Here is a 12,301-nt window from a genome sequence, read left to right on the forward strand (position 1 = left end):
CACTTCCAATTAGCACCCATTCAGCATTCTCACTCTACCGGCTTATCATCAGCAATCTCTTTGCCTGCTTCCCTCTCTCTGATATTTGACTCACTCAAAAACCCACCCTCCATTATCAGCATAAGGATCACCATTTCCCAGCTGCTTTCAGTTCTGCAAAGGTCACTGGACTCAAAAACGTTAACTCTGTTTCTCTCCCCACAGATGCTGCCATACCTGCTGAGTTTCTCCAGCACTTTATGGTTTTGTGTCTTTTCTTTTGGTTGGTTGTCAAAGGTAGTGCCAGCTTTAGATTTCCTCACAATAGGCACACAGCAAGAACTATTCAAATGCGTGTCTCAATAGCTCTCTTTCTCGTTTTGTTTTTCAGTAGCCAAGTCTACTTTGCACATGCTGACACTCTACTGATGTCTGACTTCATCAACAGCTTCAAGAAAAATCACTTCCACTGCTTTAAGTGTCCTCAGTTACCATTATTGTGCCTTCTGGAACTGGACTTTTCTTGCGACCATTCAGACTGCAGGATTTTAAAAGATACCCCATCATCACAGATTCTATTAAAATCACTCTGAGCTGAAAAGTATTTTTTTAATGTTGATTCCAACAAATCATAGCAAATTCAGATTTGGTTTCTTATGGTTTACAATATGGAAATAAATGTAATGTATGCAATTGAAAAGTTTTATGGAATTGTATAATCCTAGAATGGTGAAAGCACAAAAGAGGGCCATTCAGCTTGTTGTTTCTGTACTGGCCCTCTGAAGGAACAACTCCCCTGTGCCTTTTACCTGCAGCCCTGCAAATGTTTCCTTTTTACTATTTACTTTGTTTTAAAATGCTTCTACCTAATGTACCACAGGAATGTGCGTTTTCTGCGCTACTTTTAAGTCTCATGACCTATGTAAAGAGTTTTAACTGCATGATCTCAGAGTAAAACACCAGAATCTAATCCCATGTCCACTTATACATCAAAAATTCCCTCATTACTGAGGAAATTCACCATGAATATCCTAAAACTACTCTGTTTCATTGGTAAAATAATCCAGGTGCAAATTAGTACCTACTAACCTAATTTCAAACAAAATGTCTTTTTCGGTATTATAATTCAGAATGTATTTGCTGTGAGAACCTTGTTCAATCACGTTGTATACCTTGTCATAGTTTCTTGTTCCACTCTTGCTAGCTCTGTGTTACACATGTTGATAACCCATTTTTGAAAAGTTGTTGCCCAAATTTTACTTTTGTATTTCTCTTAAATTGAGCGATCACCTCATTGTCTACATAATGGAAACACTTGGCTGAAATAACATTCTGTAGATCCTACTCAGATTTTAAGCCTTCCATCAAATCATGCCACAGCCTTATCCTTACGCGAGAAAAGACCTAGGGTCAAATTTTCTTCAAAGCTTTGGCCCATTAGTTCTGGAATTTATGGAGCAGCTTTATTAATTTCAGATGCATATCTATTGCCGGCTTTGTGATGGGGTCAAGGGGTTTGTATGACATCAGCATCTGTGTAAATTAAACCTGACTCCAATTCAGGATAATATCAGAGTAAGGCCGTCCAGGATTCTTTGAGGACAATGTCTGTGACTTACGCAGGATCCAGTTTGGCCTCATCCAAATGTATATGGCAATTTAATGCTGATTCAATGCTGAAATTACCGCACTAATGTAACACTGTTGAATGCTGTTCCATGCTTTAAACTCGCAAGATACAATATGTATTTTTTTCAACTTATTGTTATGCATAATATAAATTGGATTTTTGTTTTAAATTGTTGTCGAGACTGAGCATCTATAAAATTGATGATTGAGTCTTTGTGTGGAGAGCTGGCTTGAGTTAAGAATGAGTGGACGTTACTGAAATCAACACTGTTTCCTTCCACCACTATAAGAGAGTAAAGTGGGCGAGCAGCCAAGAGCAAACTTTTATTGTGCTCTGAGACAATGCAAAGAACTAACATAAGGAAAGTCTACCATCTAAAAAGAGCAAATTTGCTGGCATCATTCCTGGAGCAGAGACATTTATGCAGCAATTTAACAGAGGTGTTCAAAACTGTGAGGGGTTTTGTGAGAGTAAATACAGAGAAGTAACTTCCACTGACAAGGAGTGCAGTAACCAGAGGACACATATTTAAATTATTTGACAGAAGAATCACAGGGGGGATATGGAGATTTCTGTCAAGTACCAAGTTTTTGAAGATGTTAAATGTATATCAATTCAGTGTCCAATTGTTTTTGGGTTGCAGGTACTAACTCAGAAAGGGCCTTTCTGGTGCAGTGATAGTGTCCCTACCTCTGGACTAGAAGATCCAAGTTTAAGTCCCATCTGCTGGAGGGGTGTCAATACATGTTCAAACAGGTCAAATAAAAATAATTACATAGGAGCAAATTGATCTTTCTGTGTTTGACAGCAATTCGTTGTGGATATGTGTCTCTACGGGTAAAAACCATATTCCAGTTGTAACTGTATTCCAGTACTATATCTCACTGCCTGCTTATCTGTATCAGAGCAATGGGGCAGAAGTAAATTCAATAATAACTAACAGAAGGAAATTGGACTTGATGGGAAAAAAGACTGCAGGTTTGTGGGGAAAGAGCAGGGGAGTGAGCCTAACTGGATAGTTTGTTCAGCATGCCAGTACAGATTCGATTACCTAAGTGGCATCTTTCTGTGTTAGGGGATTCACCTCTGATAACATTATTTACACCAGAAATTTTATTGATACAACATGAACAATCCCAGTAAGAAATATTTTATACTCCAGCAATTTTATAAAGGATCCTTTATTGCACTAAAACAATTTACATGTAGTATTACAACACTGTATTATTGATAAAAGCAATAATATATTTATTTTCTTGACCTGTAATAAATGCAATGTAATTTTTCTAAGTGAACAAACTGTTGAATACTGTCAGAGATGATAGCAGACCTAGGTTCCATTATATAATTATCAAACATCAAAATTCACTGTAAACATCTGATCAGTTCTTTCATTAATATTTTAGTGGAAAAACTTAGTTGGAACGAAGTTTGAATCTTCAGAGATAGATGAAACATTTGGGTTTAAATCACTATATTTCACTTCTGAGTCTTATGGAGGCGCATCTGAAGCAAATGGCATCAAGGTCTCTGCTTGAATGCAACATTCCCTGTGTAAAATGACTTCAAGCAGCCTCACCTGAGGTTCTGGTGACCATATGTTCATTACTAAGCTTTTGATTTGACACTGAGTCTTACTGTAAAAGGAACTGAATGTATTTTTGTCGAAATTGGAGCTATCACACTGATAGAGATTGAAAGTAGCTCTCTGGTGGAATTTAGGATGGTAAGATGATAATAGCATGACACAGATGTTTTATTTATATTAGCGTTAGGGAACAAACAAAGCAAGGTCTCTTTTCTGACCGAGAAGTACTTAATGTTAACATTGGATCTCAAACATAGAAAACATTTAATCTTTGCCAAGATAAATCCACCTCATGGGCATAAATACAAAACAAAATGTAAAGCTCCTGCACTATTTTAAAGTAGAGCGAAGGTGAGATGACCACAATTTGTATATGACTTCTGGAAAAGGCAGAGTGCAATATTTTTTAAATAACTAAATCTCTAAATGACACATCCTGTAATTCAAATAATTGGAAAAAAAACTACTTGATCTTCAGATTCAGCTTGAACAATCAGCATTAAAGCTACAATAATTTATCTTTTTAAAAAACTGGTTCATTACCTGATCTTTCCTTACTTTCTGCAGAAATCCAGTTTTCATTATAGTTCTGGAAACATTTATTTTTCAATCTCCTAAATCATAATTTACAAGTGCTCTTCAAGTGGAAAGTATGAAATAGCTACTTTACCAGTGTGTGCTGTTTAAATCAAGCTTTAACCAACGCAATCAATGAAAGAATGTTAGGTGTATCTCTTCCTAAAATCCCTGAGTTTTTTTTAAGTTTTAGCTATTTCTGACTTACATTTCTGGCTGACAAAGTTCTATTCTGACACTTGTAAAAGCGACTCTTTAAAAGCACTCATTCTAATTAGTTCTTCAGTGCAAATACATTTATTGTACATAACTCTCCTGAAATCCCAATTATTTCATTATTAAAGTGAAGCTGTTGAAAATTTGTATAGTTAGACATTTCCTCACTCAGATTGGTGCAACCGTTAATTTTGTTCATGGACTTTTACAAATAGTCGATATGTACCTAATTGATTATTGAAAGAGTTCTGAGAGTTAAATCTATGAATCATTTTGCTTTTACAACTCGTTTTAAGTCTATTTATTGAGAAGTGATGATTGCAAAGCAATGAGCTTCCGTGGCACAAACATGTTTATTAACGTACAAAAACCTGAGATATAAACCAATTCAATGTTGTTCTGCAAGGAACCTTTTGGACATTGTTATCACTTATTTTCCCTGATTTAGACAGGTGGTTGCAAATACTTGACATCTGTCCAAGTTGTACTGCTCAATATGGCACTCGATAATGCTGGCGTCCTGTAATGCACAATTTATGGAAAAACAGGTAGCTATATAAATTGACATCTTTGTTTCTGGTAGATATCTTTGTCAGTGTGGATCTAATGGATTGTGATGAATAATTAAGTGCATATTATCGAAGTATGCTCTGTTGACAATAACCAAGTAAAATAAAATTTTGTTAAAACCTATATCTGGAACTAACTTGATTACATGTAACAAAATTTGCAATGAGTTTAATTTCTTCCAGCATTGCCATGTTTGAAACATTCACACTGACTTCCTTTGCACAGTATTTTAACAGAGCCTTATGCCTATAGGCTATACAGATTAGTGAATGGGTGAAAAACTGCAGTATACTACCAGAAGAAAAGGAACTACCACAAATGTCCTTATTCATTTCTCTAGACCTGGTTCATATGAACTATCTTGTTTGTCATAAAGTGCATAATGGCCTGTAGAAAATTAATTTTCCATAAACTAATACTATACGCAAAACTAAATCTGATTTTCATTAAGTTTCCTAGAGGGTCCCTCTCCTTCATGCCTTGCAAGTTTTCTCACACAATCACCATACACTTGCCTCATTAACTACTTACCACACATCCATGGCACCCCTCTTGTCCACTGCAAACCCAGTTCTCCCACTTGTCATTGCATAACCACCACTGCCAGGATATTCTGAGATTCCTGGCAGTTGTACCATCTTTCAAAGGCTGTTGTGGATCCAGACAAGCGCTCTCTGCCCACAGCTGGCCTGCGCAGTTTGTGCCAATTGCCCCAGACATGGCAGATAAGAGGAAATTGGTACTCCACTTTGCTGGCAAACACGTGGGGGTCCTGGTGGACAGGGAGTGTGGAGCATCCTCTTCCGTCAGGACTGGCAGAAGGGGCCACAACACCAGATCCTGCCAGTCCCATCTGGGGTCGCCACCCAGGTCAGTGCATTCTCAGCTCTCCAGAGGCATGCCTAACACCGTAGCAATGACTTTCTCCACTCTGTCACGCACTCTACCCCGCTACTGTACCCATCTCCCACCAAATGCCACACTCCACCACTCTCACTACTGCCTGCAACATGTTCCCTCACTTGATCGCGCCCACCCTAGCTCCCCCTCACCTACATTCTCTGCTACTCTTACTCACTTGCCAGATTTAGTCCAGCTGTACAATGCTAACAGCTATGCTGCCCACTTTCCCTCAGTCCCTTTTTTTTCTCATTTCAGAAGAAAATAGCCCACAATTGGGCAGGGAGAGCCTGACATTCAGCTTCTCGCACCCTCCTGACCCTGACCACCTTGAGTCCTGAGACTGATATCAGAGGCTGCCTTTGACCCACTGCGTTGGGACCCCATCTCCCTCAGTGTAACTGAGTACTACTCCCCTTCAAATTTGAGACAATGATGTTTGCTTGATGCACGTGCAGTGTGTTTGCTGCACATGCTGTTGGCAGATGGTATCAGTGTGAGATTGGTGTAGCACAGTGCCATGTGACAACATGTCCACCCCCTTGACTGAGGATTACTGGCAACTGAGACAAACTTCCTGGCTTTGTGTGTGGAGTAAACGGCAAGGCAAGACAGAAGTGCTGTGCACTTTTAATGCTGGCTGAGGAGTCAAAGTACTAAAAGGTAAGACAAGACAAAACAAGGCAGGGATGCTCTGAGCATCCATATGGGTGCTAAATGAATGAATGCTGAGAAGGCAGCCCTAAGAGGCAGCCCAGTCCCGTCCATGAGATGGGTGTCCACCAGTGCATGCAAAATATCCTTGCAGCAGCATTGCAATGAGAGGTACCAGTGTGTTCCAAAAGTTCAGCGTGAAACCGCAGGAGTATGCTATAAGTGGATTGGAGAGGTGCCATGGTGATGCAGCGAGGCTGGCATGTGTCAGATGCCAATGTCCGTGGACGGGGTTGTGTCTGGCCACTGCCCAGAGTGTACCCTGTGCTCTTGGTATTGGATGCCCAAGATGGATGTTTGCAGGAGCAAGCAGTGAGGTCGAGTCACCAGGTACCCACTCTGATTTTGCTGTCTGGTTTCTAACTGCTGTTTGGTAGAATGTGTACCTGCATAGCAATGAGGTGAGATTTAGTGGTCATGAGGCTGTTAGGAACAGTAATCCCTGTTAATAAACTTCTCACTGCTCAGTCTTGGCTTGGAGTAAAAGCACAACTTGTTGTTCCCAATGTCGAGGAAGGCTTCATTTGAGTTTTGACACAATTCTCCTAAATTTCTCACCTAAATTTTACCACACATTGTACAGGATCAAGGAAGAGTCCCCCATTATTTTGCAAGAGGTTATCTCCATTCACCAGGGCCATACAGAGCAGCATTGAGAGCTGAGGAAATCCTCAGAGTCTCACACTTGTTCCTGCCTAATAGGCCTTCAGAAGGTAGGGAACATATATTCCATGGTTCCTGTGAATTGATATTTCCAGGCAGAATAACTTTATGTGCTTGACTTTTTCAATTGGCCCAACTATTCTAGCTTCCTGTTTTCCCGACCAACCATCACAATTAACCTCTGAAAGGCTTGAAACATCCCAATTAATGTCTTGAAGACTTCTCTCCTTAAAACAAGAATAAAACAAAGAACTGCATATGGCATTGGTCTGAAACAAACAGAAATTGCTGGAGCAACTCTGCAGGACTCTCAGTACCGATGGAGAGAAAACAGAGTTAATATTTTGAGATGAGAGACCCTTCTTCAGAATGCAATAAATGCTGGCCCAGCCTGTGACATCCACCTCCCAGTGAAATTTAAAAGCTATAGGTATATGAGAGCATGTGAACTTCCAACATCAATCACCAAATGTAATGTCACAATTGACTCATGAGAAATGATAAGAGGCCCTGAAGTTGGTTATAACTCAAAGTTTGTGAGAAGATTTGTAGCTCGGGTGCTCATTGTTGTGGCTCTGTTCGCTGAGCTGGGAATTTGTGTTGCAGACGTTTTGTCCCCTGTCTAGATGACATCCTCAGTGCTTGGGAGCCTCCTGTGAAGCACTTCTGTGATCTTTCCTCCGGCATTTGTAGTGGTTTGAATCTGCCGCTTCCGTTTGTCAGTTCCAGCTGTCCGCTGCAGTGGTCGGTATATTGGGTCCAGGTCGATGTGCTTATTGATTGAATCTGTGGATGAGTGCCATGCCTCTAGGAATTCCCTGGCTGTTCTCTGTTTGGCTTGTCCTATAATAGTAGTGTTGTCCCAGTCGAATTCATGTTGCTTGTCATCTGTGTGCATGGCTACTAAGGATAGCTGGTTGTGTCGTTTCATGGCTAGTTGGTGTTCATGAATGCGGATCGTTAGCTGTCTTCCTGTTTGTAATTGGTTATAATTCTTTCCTCAAGTGGGATCTAATTTAGACTTGGTGGTGAATGGATTGATCTATGAAAGGGCAGAACATTTGTAACTATGACAGAAGATGTACAATACTTTATTGTGAATTCATGTTGATTATGTAATGCTATGAGCAAGGTTAGAGGGAGAATGGATCCCTTTCTGCCTTGCTTCCCCCTCTGGTGCAGGGACCAACTGACTGACTGGATTATTCTAATTCTCTGGATGCTTTCTCCAATCACTTCAGCGTCAAAGTCCAAAACTCAAACACTGATAACCAACTCCTTCCCTTCTAGATAAACAATACACAAAATATATGTTAAAGTCACATGTTGTTCTTAACACCAGAGTGTTGTAAAGTGTTGTTTTCAAATGTTCAAGATCACACACTTTCATAACAATATATAATTATCCATAGGTGTTCTTGTTTTATTAGAGGAATGCTGTAAGACATAACTTACAGTTTCTGGGTTAGTGGTGCTGGAAGAGCACAGCAGTTCAGGCAGCATTCGAGGAGCAGTAAAATCGACGTTTCGGGCAAAAGCCTTTCATCAGGAATAAAGGCAGAGAGCCTGAAGCGTGGAGAGATAAGCTAGAGGAGGGTGGAGGTGGGAAGAAAGTAGCATAGAGTACAATAGGTGAGTGGGGGAGGGGATGAAGGTGATAGGTCGGGGGTGAGGGGAGGGTGGAGTGGATAGGTGGAAAAGTAGATAGACCGGTAGGACAAGTCATGGGGACAGTGTTGAGCTGGACGTTTGGAACTAGGGTGAGGTAGGGGAAGGAGAAATGAGGAAACTCGAAACTTCCGCCACCCCTACTGCCGTGTCTGCCACCACTTCCGCCCCCACCAACGCCACTCACCTGCATTCTGCTGACACCCCCCCCCCCACAGACCCCACTGTCACCATTCCCGGCCCCCAGAACCCTGAGGGGAACACCACCCCTGCTCATGACTCCACCCCCATTCCCCCCACCATCACACCCACTCTAGTTACTGGCTCTGCCATCACTCCCAGCTCCACACCCACACCAGATCCCAGCTCCCAGCCCTGCTGAGTTTTCACCATCCCTCCAGACCTCCCCCTCACTGAGGGCGAACGATCAGTCCTCAGCAAAGGACTCACCTTCATCCCCCTCCGTCCACGCATCAATGAATTTAATACACGCCGTGACGTCGAACACTTCTTCCGCTGCCTCCGCCTCCGAGCTTACTTTCACAATCAGGGCTCCCGCCCACCTTCCGAGGACCCCTTTGCCCACCTCCAACACACTGCATCCACCTGGACACCCCGCGCTGGCCTACTACCTGCCCTCGACCTCTTCATTTCCAACTGCCACCGGGACATTAACCGCCCAACCTGTCGACCACCCTCCCCCACTCCAACCTCTCACCCTCACAACGCACAGCCCTCCAATCCCTCTGCTCCAATCCCAACCTCACCATCAAGCCAGCAGATAAAGGAGGCGCAATGGTAGTCTGGCGCATTGACCTCTACACCGCTGAAGCCAAACGCCAACTCGAGGACACCTCTTCCTACCGCCCCCTCGACCATGACCCCACCCCCCATCACCAAACAATCATCTCCCAGACCATACAGAACCTCATCATGTCAGGAGATCTCCCACAGCTTCCCACCTCATAGTCCGGGAACCCCGCACTGCCCGGTTCTACCTCCTTCCCAAGATCCACAAGCCTGACCACCCTGGCCAACCCATTGTCTCAGCATGCTCCTGCCCCACTGAACTCATCTCTACCTACCTCGACACTGTCCTATCCCCCCTAGTGCAGGAACTCCCCACATACGTTCGAGACACCACCCACACCCTCCACCTCCTCCAAGACTTCCGTTTCCCCGGCCCCCAACGCCTCATCTTCACCATGGATATCCAATCCCTCTACACCTCCATCTGCCATGACCAGTGCCTCCAAGCCCTCCGTTTTTCCCTCTCCCGACGTCCCCAACAGCACCCTTCCACCGACATCTCATTCGTTTGGCCGAACTGGTCCTCACCCTTAACAATTTCTCCTTTGAATCCTCCCACTTCCGCCAGACCAAAGGTTGAAGGGGTAGTCATGGGCACACGTATGGGCCCCAGCTATGCCTGTCTCTTTGTTGGCTACGTAGAACAGTCGATCTTCCGTAATTACACTGGCACCACTCCCCACCTCTTCCTCCGCTACATTGATGACCGCATTGGCGCCACCTTGTGCTCCTGTGAGGAGGTTGAGCAATTCATCAACTTCACCAACACATTCCACCCTGACCTTAAATTTACCTGGACCATCTCTGGCACCTCCCTCCCCTTCCTGGATCTCTCCATCTCCATTAATGACGACCGACTTGACACTGACAGTTTTTACAAACCCACCGACTCCCACAACTACCTGGATTAAACCTCTTCCCACCCTACCTCTTGCAAAAATGCCATCCCGTATTCCCAATTCCTCCGCCTCCACCGTATCTGCTCCCAGGAGGACCAGTTCCACCACAGAACACACCAGATGGCCTCCTTCTTTAGAGACCACAATTTCCCTTCCCACATGGTTAAAGATGCCCTCCAACGCATCTCGTCCATATCCCGCACCTCTGCCCTCAGACCCCACCCCTTCAACCGTAACAAGCACAAAATGCCCCTGGTGATTACCTTCCACCCTACCAACCTTCGCATAAACCAAATCATCCGCCGACATTTCCACCACTTCCAAACAGACCCCACCACCAGGGATATATTTCCCTCCCCACCCCTTTCCGCCTTCCGCAAAGACCGTTCCCTCTGTGACTACCTGGTCAGGTCCACGCCCCCCACTACAACCCACCCTCCCATCCTGGCACCTTCCCCTGCCACCGCAGGAATTGCAAAACCTGCGCCCACACCTCCTCCCTCACCTCCATCCAAGGCTCTAAAGGAGCCTTCCACATCCATCAAAGTTTTACCTGCACATCCACTAATATCATTTATTGTATCCGTTGCTCCCGATGCGGTCTCCTCTACATTGGGGAGACTGGATGCATCCTAGCAGAGCACTTTAGGGAACATCTCTGGGATACCCGCACCAATCAACCACACCGCCCTGTGGCCCAACATTTCAACTCCCCCTCCCATTCTGCCAAAGACATGGAGGTCCTGGGCCTCCTTCACCGCCGCTCCCTCACCACCAGACGCCTGGAGGAAGAATGCCTCACCTTCCACCTTGGAACACTTCAACCCCAAAGCATCAATGTGGACTTCAACAGTTTCCTCATTTCCCCTTCCCCCACCTCACTCTAGTTCCAAACTTCCAGCTCAGCACTGTCCCCTTGACTTGTCCTACCTGCCTATCTTTTTTCCACCTATCCACTCCATCCTCCCCCCATCCCCGACCTATCACCTTCATCCCTCCCCCACTCACCTATTGTAGTCTATGCTACTTTCTCCCCACTCCCACCCTCCTCTAGCTTATCTCTCCACCCTTCAGGCTCTCTGCCTTTATTCCTGATGAAGGGCTTTTGCCCAAAACGTTGATTTTACTGCTCCTCGGATGCTGCCTGAATTGCTGTGCTCTTCCAGCACCACTAATCCAGAATCTGGTTTGAGTATTCTGAAACTAATCCTTTTGCTTCTAATACAAGGATGTGATAACTCATAGATTGAACAAAGGCACAGCTCCCTCTGTAAGTATAGTAATATAGACTGCTCCAGACTTATTTAATTTCCCAAAGGAAGTACTCAACTGCAGATGTCTTCATGAAATCAAGAGAATCTACGTTTATTCTAGTTCGAAGCTGTTTTATATTCGATTCATTACATTCTGTAAGCAACACTTAAACGCACACAAGTCAACTTAAAAACTGTCTAGCCAGCTCAGTAACAACCAATAAATAAGTTGGCGATCAGAGAGGGCACTATCAATGATTCCAAACAGGTGAGCTATGCTATATTTTCTCCAGAAACAGATCACATCAGATCCAAAAAAAAGCCTATCAGTATTTTTGCACATACCAAAACATTCTATATGTTGCACTTAAATAACTCCATGCTACAGCATCATCCAATCCTCAAAGAAACCCGTACTTTTCTGATTTTATCCACTTGACAACTTGTGTCAGATTAAGTTTATTTTTCATAGAAGAAAGAAAAGAGCTTTCTTCATTCCTGCAGTCCTGCACTAATTTCACTCTGTTCTTAAATTGGTTATAGCCCAGTACCCCAGCATATGACCCCGTACATCTCTAATTTACGTTTCATTCTTGTGTTTAATTACATTCATGGCCTTTCTCCTCCTTAGCTATGTAAACATCTTTAGTCTACAACACCCCCAGACACTGTTCTTCCATCTTTAACCTAAGATGATTCACTTCCTATGCACCATTATTAGTGGCCATACCTTCATTTGTGTAGAGCTTTAGGAATTTCAGAAGGCAAGTTCATATGAAACCATTATTGGATTTGTGCTACATGGTTGATTTATTAAACTTTGATTTTCACAATC

General features: G+C 43.5%; 1 protein-coding gene across 15 annotated transcripts in view; it reads left to right on the plus strand.

Moving 5' to 3' along the window:
* The window catches only part of LOC122561637 (potassium voltage-gated channel subfamily A member 1-like), a 250,780-nt gene that overhangs the window by 219,437 nt on the left and 19,042 nt on the right, over positions 1-12,301 (plus strand). For 12 of the 15 annotated variants that reach the window (XR_015761164.1, XR_015761163.1, XM_043713583.2 and 9 more), the window contains one exon: positions 371-4,676. The exons of 2 other annotated variants lie outside the window; for them this stretch is intronic. The gene's annotated coding sequence lies outside the window, so the exon portion shown is untranslated. Of the gene's footprint in view, positions 1-370; positions 4,677-12,301 lie in introns of those variants that run through there. One more of the 15 variants, XM_087999619.1, reaches the window with a different exon arrangement.

Source organism: Chiloscyllium plagiosum, unplaced genomic scaffold, assembly GCF_037043375.1.
Source record: "Chiloscyllium plagiosum isolate Xiang-an unplaced genomic scaffold, Cpla_swu_hap1 HiC_scaffold_23, whole genome shotgun sequence".
Lineage (NCBI taxonomy): Eukaryota > Metazoa > Chordata > Chondrichthyes > Orectolobiformes > Hemiscylliidae > Chiloscyllium > Chiloscyllium plagiosum.